A 14,133-nucleotide genomic window follows, 5' to 3' on the forward strand; every position below is an offset into this window, starting at 1 on the left:
TTGAAAAAGTGGTGGATATAGCTCTTTATGGGACTATATATATTTACTTATGTAGTAATTTGACTATGCGATATATATTATATATATTTTTTTGTTTACTTTTCTTAAGTTGATTTTTAGACGTGCTATCTTATTTTTTTTTTATGAACCTTTCAACCTAAAAAAGTTCAAATTGTTACAAAGTTAGATTTTATCACTTATGAACCATCCGTTGAATTAGATTCTCTTATCTCAATCTTATCCGTTGAAAAATACAAACCTCCACTTCGCCTTCTGATTTGATTTTCAAGTACAATACAACAATTTACCTAGCACTAATTGGTAAATTAGTAAGATAAAATTTTGAAAAAATTTATTTGAAAATTTCACCCACTAATGCCCATGAACGTTAAATCAATTTGAAATTCTTTAAAAAAGAATAAAATGAGAGTATAAGTGTATTTGAAAGTGGAGAGAGAGTGATGGAATTTTGCACACATGGGTTGCTACTTTTTTTATGGGATCCATTGTTTTTTTGAAGCTAGATGTAGCTCAATTTTATGCTACTAGAAAAAAAAAAGTTGCTAGCCCAAGTGGTGAATCTAGCCCTATTTTCTGGCTCATTGGGGATGAAATTTCTCACTAAAGCTTGAAATGTAGTAGCCTCGTGAAAGATAAAGCCTCCATTGGGGGTGCTCTCTTACCGGCTATGTAGAGAAAAACAGCCATTGGGCCTCCAGTGTGTGTGAAAGTATGACATTTTTTCAACGGGGTGTGCTATCCACACACCATTTTTTACTTCTCACACACCCATGTTAATTTCTATCCGTTAGATCTTTTTCATTTCATCCGATCCGATGGTCGAAAATTAGAAGGGTGTGTGAGAAGTAAAAATGGGTGTGTAGATATCACACCCCTTTTTCAACTATAAGTAATAAAAACGACCATTGGGCGTCCAGCGTATTCGGTGCTAAGGCCCTTGTTAGTTATGTAACATCAATGTGCTAAAACTAGCCGGCTAGGCCAGTTGAGATCATCTAAGCACTAGGCGATTGATCACCGAAATGATTAATTTTTTGGTGTTTAAAAATAAGAAAGGGCATTTAAACTCGCCTAGTCACCCATCTAGCTTGTCTAGACTCGCTTGATTCCTCTAAGTTGACTTAAGTAGGCTAGGTGGGTTTAGACGGTTTGGATGATTTTGTGACTTTTTATTTTATTTTATTTTTTATATCACTTAATTTTTTTAATTCATTATCTCAATTTAATTATGTATTCTTTTATAATCTTGATTATGTTACAGTTGAGCCGCGGCAGCCGGCGTGGCCTTTTGGTTGGATTGAGCTTTATGAACTTTTTATAGTTGGGCCAAACTTGAAGTAAGAAGACTTAGGGTCGGTTTGGTATTGCTGTGCTTTGAAAAAAAAAACTGCTTCTACTGTGTTGTGAGAATAAACAGCAGAGTGTTTGATAAACTTTTTTGTAAAAGTGCTTTTGAAAAGAAAAAAAAGCAGTATTGTAGTGTTTGATAAACTTTTATGTAAAATAGATGTGGAAAAAATACTGGTTTTTCAAAGCTGGGTTTTGCAGCTTTGTGTTTTTGGCTTTTTTCACCCAAAACTGTGAAAAAAAACTAAAGTTGAATGTTTACTAAACATAAAAAAGCTCCCAGTTTTTTTTGATAGCCATTTTTTTCAGAATCACCTCAATACCAAACCAGGGCTTAGAGCTGGTTTGGTATTGTTGTGCTTTGAAAAAAAAACTGCTTCTGCTGTGCTATGAGAATAAGCATATGTGAAATAAAATAGCAGAGTATTTGGTAAACTTTTTTGTAAAAGTGTTTTTGAAAAAAAAAACAGTATTATAATGTTCGGTAAACTTTTATGTAAAACAGATGTGACTGTGTGAAATGACCAAAAAATGTATAATACTAGATATGCCATTAATTTAATTTTCTTAACAAATAAAGGTGAATTACTAAATATACTTTATTTTTTTCAAAGCACAGCAATACCAAACCAACCATTTAATAACACTTATGAACAAAAATGGTTTCTAAAGAAGCAAAATCCCACACCAAACTAAAACCTATCTTGTTATCCAGCATTTCATACCATGCTCTTTTTGGCTTAACTACTTAGACATAAACATTTCAGTTCAAGGTTCGAAGAAAAAAACCCCGAATGGGATGTATCTAATGTAACAAAATTAACTTTAATGAATCTCAATATGCCATGCATCAAGTCACAACGAAGATCACCTTACACATATGGTAGAATCTAAGCATTTGGAAACTTAGCAACACAACATTGTCAAAGAAAATCGAGAATTTCATTCAGAGAAAAGAAAGGGCAAGTCTCAAAACAAAACACTACACTCAACATAGAGGTATCATCCTACTCTCCTTCACTAACCACCAGGCAGCGTCTTGATAATATCCAAATCACCTGAAGATAATACCAAATGACAATGTTAGCCAAATCAGTTTTTCACAGGTCGGCAAACAAATTGCTTAGAATGATACGAAAACTATGGAGTACCTACATCAATGATGCTAAGGCAAGACACCCGGAAGTACTTTCCACATGCTGTACCGAGCTCAACATTGCTGAAAACAGAACAAATGGTAAGCCAGATGAAAAATACAGGTATAGTAGGCAAACTAATTCTCATTTTATTAAAATAAAATGAATAAAAGCATAAAACTCGGGATTCTGCAGCATATATGATCATACTTATGTTATACATGGGAGCACGAAGAAAGACCCAAAATACTAATTAGTAAAAGGCATTCCTATTCCATACAGGATACAGAACTAGACGATAAATAATGGGAAGCCTTACAAGATTTAACTTTAATTATCCTCATGGTTGCTGCTGCGGTCTCTATGGGTGTTGGAATTGCAACTGAAGGAATGCCGAAAGGTATGTATGATGGCTTGGGAATAATAGTTAGCATATTGTTAGTAGTGTTGGTGACTGCAATTAGTGACTACAAGCATTCTCTGCAATTTAAAGAACTGGACAAGGAGAAGAAAAACATAATGGTTCAGGTAACTACAATTAGTGACTACAAGCAGTCTCTACGATGAGCCTTTGCCTGTACATATCAGATGCGGCAAATGGATCACAAAGTATTGAGAATCTCACTCTTGCCTCTTCACAACCTTTCACCCAGTCAACTCAAATGTTGAATTTTGAATGATATCTTCTTTGTATTACCAAGAATAACATGCGGATTACAAAGGTGGAAGAGATATTTAAGGAGATGACAACACCCCTGCTTTTGTTATCAGTGTGCAGCACCCATACTTACAAAATGATGGTGTTCGTGGCAGGAATTCCCGTCGGGAATGTTTCCTGGCCGACGAGCACACAACTCCCCTGGAGGTTCGGCGCAGGTTGAGGGCTGCTGTCGGACTTCTGCTTTCCTGTCGGGCTTTGTCGGGCAAGTCTCGTCGGGCAAGACTCTTCGGGCAAGGCTGAAAGAGAAGGACAGCGTTAACTTTGAGAGGTGCCTTTGTGGGGCCTTAGGTGTAGGCCTTGAGGCTCACAATCAAGGTTAACATTTTAGTGCTCAGGCGTGCCACTGCCATCTTCAGCATGGTAGATGTCGAATGGATGTCACGTTTTAGTTGTGAATATGCATATGCCCGAGAAACCGTGTTAGATATAACATGTGCCTTTGTGGGGCCTTAGGTGTAGGCCTTGAGGCTTCCTGTCAAACTAAACCAGTACTTGAGCATATTATATTTGGTCTTTATGGTTGTCGGAGTCTTATAACTATTATATTTCTGATTATCCGAGTCTGAGAGGTAGAGCGAACCCAAATAGGTGCCTTTGTGGGGCCTTAGGTATAGGCCTTGAGGCTTCCCATTAGAGTCCGTTCTTATACTCAAACCACCTAGACCGCAGAATAGAATGAATCCAAATAAGTGCCTTTGTGGGGCCTTAGGTATAGGCCTTGAGGCTTCCTATCAGAATCCATTCCATGCTTAAGCGTTATATGATAATCATGATATAATAGAAATAAAACCAAGAGGTAGGTCGATTACTTGCGCCCCAAGTAACTTCGGACTTCTCGTTTATCAAGGATTGTCGTGGATGGGTTAAGTCCACATAAAGTTCTTTTTTATGCCTTGAGGCCAAGGACTTTTAAACTAATCAGATTTACATGCCTGAGGGCATAGGACTTGGATCTGATTTAAACACTGAAGATATATTCAAATCGGATCCAAGTACTGAGAAAGCTTTGTCATCGTGATTTTGCTAGAAACAACTTGCATATAACTGGAAATATACAACATATTGCTAGACTTTAAAGAAAGAGAAGACAAAGACAGAGCAAAGCAGGTCGGGCAAGATTAAACCTTATCAATTAAGGCTGATCGTCTTGCAGGTCCCTATCTTTGTAGTTCTGTCAAAGGTCTGAAAGCTTAGAGTGGGAGAGGGGAGAAGAGAATACAAAAGGTGAATCGATACTACAACAAGTTCGAACAAGGTAGCAGAGCTATTACAGAGGTTGGGAGAAAAGATTATCCCGCGGGGATGAAGGCTTGGGCTGATTACAGCTTTGTTTTGAAAGGCAAATATGGCTTTTTGAGCAGAGTTTGTGCTTTTGTTTGTTTGATTGAGTGTCTTTGTTTGTTTTTCTGAGTGTCTTTGTTTGTTTGATTGAGTCTCCTTATTCCTGTCTTCTCTTCCTCCTTTTATAGACGACTCGGTTTGGCTCTTGTAGCGACAGCTTTGCCCGAATGCGGTCTGAGGGTGATGACTCATCAGTTTTATTACATGTAATGCCACCATAAATTACTTTATGGGCTGTGCAGTCTGATCAGTCTACACCACTTGGTCCTTGGGTAGGTAGGTAAGTGGCCCTTATGAATTGTATCAAGTCAGAAAAGGCCCTTTCCTGCTTTCCCAAGTTTCGGCCGGGCCTTGATCTTCTATTCCTCCAGGCCTCCTTTTGGGCCGACTCCATCCTTGGGCCAAAAAATCAAGTTTTAATCCAAACAGATGGACTCAAGGAATAAACAATAACAGCACTTACAAAATCCTAGCTAGTAAACACAGATAGAATACATAATCGTTGTAAACGATATAGGCACAGATAGTACTCTGCATCATTTTTGGATGACTGTCATGATAAAAAATATATATAAATCGATTGAAGGAACCAAATCTAACCATATTTTTCCACAAATAAACAAAAATTAGACAAATAAAATTGGCAGAAATCATGAAAAAAATGAAAAAAAGGATATTAATCAACCTAAACCAAAACCGTGAACCAAAAACTAAAGCCTAGTACTAATTAAAAAGAATTAACATAAATGAAGAATTTAGAAAAGAAAAAAATATATAAAACACGATAGCAGATGGAGTGAGAGAGATAAGATACGAGCACTGACCTGGAGGTTGGAGTTTTAGAAGAGACTGCGAGAGCTTGAAGAAGACGATGAAACGGTGTCGTAGAGGGGTGTGCTGAATCGCAAAAGACGAGGGAACGTTGTAGGACAAATCAGAAGCAAAGTTCACAGATCAGAAGTAAAGCAGAGCTTTATCCTTTCTTATATACCTAAACCCTAAGATAAATAAGAAGCAGACCTTCTAAAAAAAAATAATAGAGAAGTAATCAATTTTTCTTACTTCTCTCTCAATTTTTCTTGTTTCCTCCACAAAATCTAATTTTTTTTCCCTAATTAATTTTTTTCCACAAACCATATCACCTTCCCCAATTAATTTTTTTCCCTATCCTCCATCCCCAATTTTTTTTTCCCGACACCCAAACACTCATCCCTTTGCTCTCCCCACCCCTCTTTCACTCTCACTCTCCCATCCCCAAATTTAAAAATCCAAACAAATAAATAAGGAAATTTTAGACAAGAGAAGATTAATAGAGGAAGGACGCCGAGCCGGAGAACACGACCTGGAGAATGAGAGAGATTGCTAGGATTGAAGTTTTCTGGTTTGGGTTTTGCGAGAGGTGTGCTGAAAGTGTGAGGAAAGGAGGGTAATTTTGGGCTTATTGAAAAATTCATTGCAGATTTTACTGTTCACCCGTGTTTTTCTATAAGTTGGTTATTTGAAGCTGCTTTTTGCAGCTTCAGGTTTTGAGCTTATTTTCATCCAAAACTTTGAAATAAAGTTGATTTAGAGTGTTTACAAAACACTAAAAACTTTCCCAATTTTTTTCAATACAACTTTTTAAAACTCTCCCAATTTTTTTTTATGCCCATTTTTTTTTAAAATCACCTTAATACCCACTTTTTTCAAGGAGCCTCCTGATTTTATTCAAGACACTCTCTTAGACGTTTGTATGCCCCCTTAATTTCTAATAAATTCCGTATTGTTTCTCTTAAAAAGAAATAGAATGACTATCAAAAATGGAAACTGGAAATATTTGTTAGGTTTAAAAGGCTAAAAATACAATCCAGTCTAAAAATGGGTTCTTTGTCCCTAAGATGAAATTGTGATCACATGTGATTCCAGGTTTGTACCACAAACTTACAATAATAGTATGATTTTTACATACTTTTTTTCTCTTTTACACATTTATTTATGTTCCATATTTCCTGTTATGTATCCAATATAAAGGTTACAAGAAAAAAAAAGAGTACGTAGGAAAAGAAGAATGGCGCGACAAAATTAGTCGTCGTGATAAAAAGATCAAACACATGTTATGTTACTACTTTGAAATAGAGTAGAGATTGTAGAAACTCATAGTTCTGTAAGAGAAAGGCTAGAGGCCAAGAGAGAAAGAATTATAGAAAGAGAGGGAATTGTAGAGAGAGAAGTTGTTGTACAAAATGATTTCATTATGTCTCAACAGAATGTGTACACACCCATATATAAATAGGTACAATCAGTTATATCCCCAACTATTCTAACCAACACTAACTGTTATAGCTTAATAGCTATGTAAAGTTTAATCAGGTACATTTTCATTTGATGGTCCTATTATATCCTTAACACACCCCCTTAAGCTAAAGTTAGGAGATCTAACTGAAAGCTTGGAAGTTAACTTTGCAAATCGATCAGATGACAAAGACTTAGTAAAAATATCTGCAAGTTGAAGAGGAGAAGCAACATGATGCACACTAACTTTGCCACAGAGAACCTTGTCTCTGAAATAATGATAACCAATCTCCACATGCTTAGTCCGAGCATGGAAGACAAGATTGAAAGCTAAGGCAATTGCACTTTTATTATCACATTGCAAAAGTCTTGAGAATGGGAAAGGAAATATCCTGAAAGATTTTACAAACCCAACTAAGTTTTGCAGCTGTATTGGCAAAAGAGCAATACTCAACCTCAGTAAAGGACCTGGCAACAGTGCATTGCTTCTTTGCAGTCCAGGATATGAGATTAGGACCAAGGAAGACAAAGTAGCCACTAGTTGATCGTCTGTCCACAGGCCATCTTGCCCAATCCACATTAGACCACGTAGTGAGGCATTGAGACCCTTTGGTAAACCATAGACCTACATCAATGGTACCCTTCAAATATTGAAGTATCTGTTTGATTGGCAGCGAGTGAATGATCCTAAGAGCATGCATATACTGACATACTTGATTCATAGCAAATACCAAGTAAGGTCGTATCCAAGTTAGATACTGTAAAGCCCTAATAGTTAATCGATAAAATGTAGGATATGAGATAATAGTGCTTAAGTGATCCAATTTTGCAGAACCAACAGAAGTAGAGCAAGGCTTGACACCAATCATATATGTTTTCTTTAACAGATCAAGTGCATACTTGGACTGATTTAGAAATAACACTTTAGCAGACCTATGAACTTCAATACCCAAAAAGTAGTGAATATCACCCAAATTCTTCACAGGAAACAGAGTTTGTAACTAAGCAATAACAGATTGACATACTGAGCTGGAGCTACCAGTGATGATGATATCATCAACATATACTAAGATGAAAGTAATGGTAAAATCATTTTTTGATAAACAAACTAGTGTCAGAGTAAGAAAGTAAGAATCCCAATGACAGAATTACCTTGTAGAATGCTTCATACCAGGCCCTAGAAGCCTGTTTTAAACTAGAGAGGGACTTGTTAAGCTTGCAGACATGTTGTGGTTTGGTTGAATAAACAAAATCTGGTGGCTAGATCATATAAACATCATCCTTTAAAGTACTGTGCAAGAAGGCGTTATTGACATCAAGTTGATAGATAAACCAATCATATGAAACAACAATGGATAATAGAATTCATATCATTGTTGGCTTTGCAATAGGATTGAAAGTCTCAGAAAAGTCAAGTCTCTCTTGCTGATGAAACCCTTTTGCCACTAAGCGGGGCCTTATACCGTTTTATGGAGCCATTAAGCCTAAGTTTGACTCTAAACACCCATTTACAGCCAACCAAGTTTAAACTCGGATGAAAATGAACTAAATCCTAAGTACCAATGGACTGCAAAGCTTGGAATTCTTCCTTCATGGCTGCCATCCAGTTGGAATTCTTTGAGGCTTGCAGAAATGTTGTAGGTGTTGGAGGAAGACAAGCAAGGGAATCAATAAAAGTTGGAAGAAAGTGTTTTGTGGCAGTGAAGTCCTTTGGTTTGTGAATGCCAGCCTTAGCTCTTGTAATCATGAGTGAGAGTTAGTAGGCACATGGGCAGGTACTGAAGGTATAGTAAATTGTAGGATACTTGAAGAAGTAGATAAGGGAGATGTAGAACTATTAGGTGTTGTAGAGACCTGATTCTGTGATGAACTACCTTGGCTGGCAAATTGAGAGTTACTTGTTGCAGAAGGAATTGGAATGGTGACAGTAATGAGGGGAAAACTTGGAGATGGGTCAACTGGAGGGGAGTCAAAAACTGAAAACATGCCAATCTTAAAAGGAAACAGCTGCTTATCAAATGTAACATGTCGGGAGACATAAACCTTATTAGTCATAGGATCAAAACATCTGTAACCACTATGATTGAGAGTATACCCTAGAAAAATACATAGCTTACTCTTTGCTTCAAGCTTATGAGAGGAATAATGGTGTAACCAGGGATAACAAGCACAACCAAGGGCTTTAAGGGTATGATATCTTCGAGGAGCTTTGAAAAGTTGTTCCCATGAACTAATAGAAGATGATTGATGAGGCAATATATTTGTGAGATAGATAGCTGTTTGAAAAGCCTAGACCCAAAACTTGGTTGCCAACCCACTCTGAGAAAGAAGAGTCCTACCCATTTCAACAACATGCATATGTTTTCTCTCTGCACACCCATTTATTTCAGTGGTACGAGGACAACTTAGTTGATGGGTTATGCCTTGCTCATTAAGAAAGCTTTGAAATTTCTTGCTTAAAAACTCGCCCCCTAAATCTGATCTTAGACATTGTATCTTACAATAAAAAAAGGTTTTGAACTTTGAGAACAAAAGTCTTGAAAACTGAGTAGACATCAGATTTATAAACCATAGGATATAACCAGCTGTATTTAGTATACTCATCTACCAAAATGAGGTAGTATTTATAGCCAATACATGAAGCAATGGGAGAAAGGCCCCAAACATCAGTGTGTAGTAAATGAAAGGGCCTAGTAGAAGTACAAGGCAAAGTAGAAAATGGTAACCTAAAGGCCTTCCCCAATTTACACTCAATACAAATAAAACCTGTATTGATAGAACCAATAACAGGAAGTGGGTTTTTATTGACAATAGTATGCAATACTATACTCGATGGATGGCCGAGTCTTCTATGCCACAAATGAATATCTGCCTTAGTTATCATCAATGCCTGAGGAAAGAGTGTAATTCCAGAGGTACAATTAGATGTATCCCAGTAGAAAGGGTATAAACCACCTTCGCAGAGGCCCTGGAAGAGTATCCTCCCAGTTCTTAGGTCCTTTATATAAAATCCAAATGCGTCAAATGTCAAAGAAGCCCAATTATCATAGACAAACTTGTAAACTGATAACAAGTTATGTGATGCTTTGGGAACTAATAGCACATCATTGAGGCGACATGTAGCATTTTTAGTACGAATTAAAGCAGATCCAGTATAAGAAATGCACAAACCTTTGCCATTGCCAACAAAGAGTTGATCATTGCCAGTGTAAGGAATGACAGAGTTGAGAGAAGTTAGATTAGGCGCCACATGATGAGAGGCACCACTATCAATTAACCAATAGGTCGATGGAGGAGAAGTAGTGGCAGTCATGCTAGTGGGAGGCCCAACATGTGATCGTTAAGATGCAAACTGAGAAAGTTTGTCACAAGTGAGAGCTTCATGGCCATACTTGAGGCATAATTGACACTGAAGAGATCTTCCATAATATAATTGTTGGAGTTTTGACTAGAAAATGTGGATCTTGAAGAAGGAACAGAACCAAGAATACCTTATAAGTTGTTGTTGTTGTTGTTGCGATTATCTCCAAAGTTCCGATTTTGACTGTATCGGTTTCGATTTTGAAATCATCCACGAGTGTTGCCTCTGTAATTATTAAAACTAGAGGAGCCTTGCTGAGCCGTGTAGGCATGAAACAATGTAGAGGAGGAGGAAGAAGATTCTCTAGTCTTGCATTTTTTAAGAGAAATTTCTTTACTAAGAAGTAATATGTGTAGTTCATCAAGATTGACAGGTCAGTTCTTGTTTCAATCAAATCAACAAAGGACTCATACTCCTCTGAGAGACCATAAAGTATGTAGGCAACAAGATCGAATTCAGAGATCGGTTCCCCAGCCGTAGCAAGTTTATCAGAAAATTCCTTGAGAGAATTGAGATAATCAGTCATCGAAGAGTCGCCTTTCTAGATAGTTTGAATCTTCGAGCGTATGTTATGAATTTGAGTACGAGAAGCACCAGAGAAGCGGCGCTCCAGAGATTGCCAGAGAGATCTCGAATCATCCATGCCAATCGTCAATGGAAGAAGATCTTTAGATAATGTCGAATTAATCCAAATCATCAGGATTTGATCTTTTTCGCACCAAGTCTCATATGCTGAATTAGGAACTCAAAATTCAGAAGAATAAGTCACAAATGGAGGAGGTCACAGATCGGTGCCATTAACAAGCCCTAAAAGCTTGAATCGTTTCAGAATCGGAAGGATTGTGATGATTGAGTTTCACCTCGCCATGAGAGCCAGAATTAGCCACCAGAGAAGAGGAGTTTGTAAAGTTCGTAGCAATCACCGTTGGAAAATCTAGATTTGAGAAGAGAAATGAAGAAATTGAGAGGATTAGAGAAGAAATTGAGAAAATTAGGGCTGATGAGACTTGTTTGGAGAACAAGAAAGAGTGAGAAAATTCAAGAAAATGGAAGCGGGGGATCGAAGTCGGTGGACTATGGCGAAGATACCATTTAGAAACTCATAGTTCTGTAAGAGAAAGGTTAAAGGCAGAGAGAAATAATTGTAGTGAGAGAGGGAATTGTAGAGAGAGAAGTTGTTGAACAAAATGATTTCATTATATCTCAACAGAATGTGTACACACCCATATATAAAGAGGTACAATCAGTTATATCCCCAAACTATTCTAACCAACACCAACTGTCATAACTTAACAGCTAAGTAAAGTTTAATCAGGTACATTATCATTTGATGGTCCTATTATATCCTTAACAGAGATGCCTCCTTTGCGTTCTGCACTATTAAGATTTTCTGCTGCATATCTCTCAACACAAAAAGACTCAACAAAATCTATCTGAACTCTTGCTTCCAAGTCCGTCCAAGATTTTCAAGACGTACGCTTTCCATGCATGAAATTACCAGTCAGGGTAGCGTATCAGTCGTCAGAGAAAGCAGCCTGGATCTTTGAGCAAATGGATGCCGTATGTCTTGGCACTTCGTCGGGAACGAAGGGAAAGGAATGCTCAAATAAAGCAGGAAAAGAAAGAAAGATTCAAAACTTTGGAAAGAGACTCACGCATGATTTGACCACTCAATTAATCGATCGTCTACTTTAAGCAAATAATTAAGAATTATATTATATGTCTCCTTCTTAAATAACAAAGAAAAGGAGAAAAAGCAAGAGATATTCGTATGGCAACCTTTTGCATGAAGAAGAAAGCCCTTGGATGTATATGATGATTTCACTCTTTCCGATGTTCTAAAAAGCAACACATATATTTCCAGGCCTATATCCAAACCCGACAATCACAACCCCTCCAAACAACTAGCTAGCACAAGAGCCAACTTTTCTATACTCTATTTTTGGGTTCCTCACTTTCGTCCTTCAAACTTTTATTCCTCATGGTTTGGTCCATGAACTTTTGCAATTATGTTTAACGAGGACAATTGCTCGCAATCTATTACAAAAGTTGACAAAACAATCACGTTGCATATCAAAAGGAATACAAGAAGCTGTTTGTTAGAAGATTTTTAGATCGAGATAAACTTAGAGCTTTGAAAACATTCTCTTGTCTCCCTTGGTTCAGATCCGTATTTAGTTTCGAAATATCTTGAAAGAGTTAAGCTGTCTTAGGAAATACCCTGATTATATCAACGACCTAGACCAATAGGTTTGGTCGTTGGAGCCATTTAATGTTTTGCTACATATCTACTGTCTTTGTGTAGTTGTCATTCATTTTGGTCGATGCAATGTGCAATTTCGCCTAGAACACTAGCCAGCCCGCATTCAAGGCCTAGCCACAAGATTGTCGTCAACTTCTATAACAAATGTCACTATTCTCCTTATCATATACAGTTTTTGAAAGTTTGTGGACCAACTTGAGATGGAAAATAATTTAGGAACCAAAGCGAAACCATTCCAAAACTAAGGAACACAACTGCAATTAATCCTTAGTTTAATAACACACAAATAAAAAAAACCCTTATTAGTTTAATTCTGGCTTGGAGTGGAGTGAGATGCATGAGTGCCTTGTTTAAGGGGACTGGAAAGCCTGGGAGGGTTCTGACCAGAAAAAGAAAGCCAGGAAAAGTTCTCGTGAAACACAAAGAATATTATACAAAAGAAAAAGAAAAGCAAACAAAAATGAGTTCTCGTGGGAAGTGTCCCTTGTTTGCAGGGTATACTCAATTGCACCACATCACCTTTTATTTTCCTCTCTCTCTCTCTCTCTCTCTCTCTCTCGACTTCCAAACAAAGCCATGTGGCTTTTCCACACTTTGCCTTTTTAAAACTCCCTCTTCGGACACCTCCTCTTTTCATATTTCTTCTTCTCTTAAACCTGAAAGTTGAAACCCCCCACAAGTCTCAGTTATGCAATTTCAGCAGTTCGTCGTAATAATCTTAGTCTTTCTCACAATGCTGGCCTCCGGGGACAAGGAAAGCACAATGCAACTTGATGTGCAGAAGCTGAACTACTCGACGGCATCACCGAATAAGCTACCAGGGGAACAAGAGAATAATAAGCAGCAGCCGCCGCAGCAGCAGCATCGTTTGAATCCAAAGCACTCGTTTGAGGTCTTCTTTTCAAGCAAGAGGAGAGTTCCTAACGCTTCAGACCCTCTCCATAATCGTTGAGGAATTAACGTCAAGAAACAAAAAAATTAAGGCGTAAGCAAGCACTCATTTTGTCAACTTTCAACAGGCTTCATTGGTAAATGGCTTTATTAATTTCATAGCAAACGTGAGTTGGAACAGTTGGCTAAGTTAGTATGTCCTCCTCTTCAATCTATTTTGTTGTTTCGTATACGAAATCAATGTGTAAATTGAACTTGTTTATTATTATTATTATATAGCCCCCTAGGGCCCTTACCCCTTTAGAAAAGAAGCCTGAAGTGAACCTGAAATTGCCTGTTGCTTTTGTAGATTGTCCATTTCCAGTCCTTTCCACTTCTCCAGTTTTAGGTCCTTTTCAGGATTTGCAATGTACCATTGAGAGATGAGTTGTTACATATAGTATGTAGCGTGATATTTTCTTAGTAGCCACGATTTTGGTCGCAATGCACTTGTTTGCTACTTATATGTGTCTTCTTAATGGGGCTTCTTATTATATATCTTCAGCAATAACATGAATATACTATAATTGTGACGTTTCATGTTAATAATATAAACTCACGTAGAAAGTTATCTTTGTCAGAAATAAGGTTATTATATTAGTAAATCTTAAGAAAAATTTACATAAAGATGATGAGGTGGTTGTATTTAGGATTATCCTGTATGCTGTTGGCAGCTGCCATGGAATTCTTGCATTGAGAAGCAAAATCGAAAATTGTTTTTTGTCCGTTGAAATCTGTGCGG

General features: G+C 37.3%; 2 long non-coding RNA genes across 2 annotated transcripts in view; both read right to left on the reverse strand.

Moving 5' to 3' along the window:
• Positions 1-14,133, reverse strand: part of LOC139198241 (uncharacterized) — a 77,135-nt gene that overhangs the window by 41,311 nt on the left and 21,691 nt on the right. The window lies entirely within an intron of this gene.
• On the reverse strand, positions 2,175-5,946 carry LOC139198372 (uncharacterized). Its single transcript, XR_011583820.1, has 3 exons — positions 5,387-5,946; positions 2,520-2,587; positions 2,175-2,426 (listed from the first exon to the last, which is right to left on the reverse strand). It is a non-coding gene; the product is annotated as an uncharacterized lncRNA (long non-coding RNA).

Source organism: Malus domestica, chromosome 08 (genome assembly GCF_042453785.1).
Source record: "Malus domestica chromosome 08, GDT2T_hap1".
In the NCBI taxonomy this organism is placed as follows: Eukaryota; Viridiplantae; Streptophyta; class Magnoliopsida; order Rosales; family Rosaceae; genus Malus; species Malus domestica.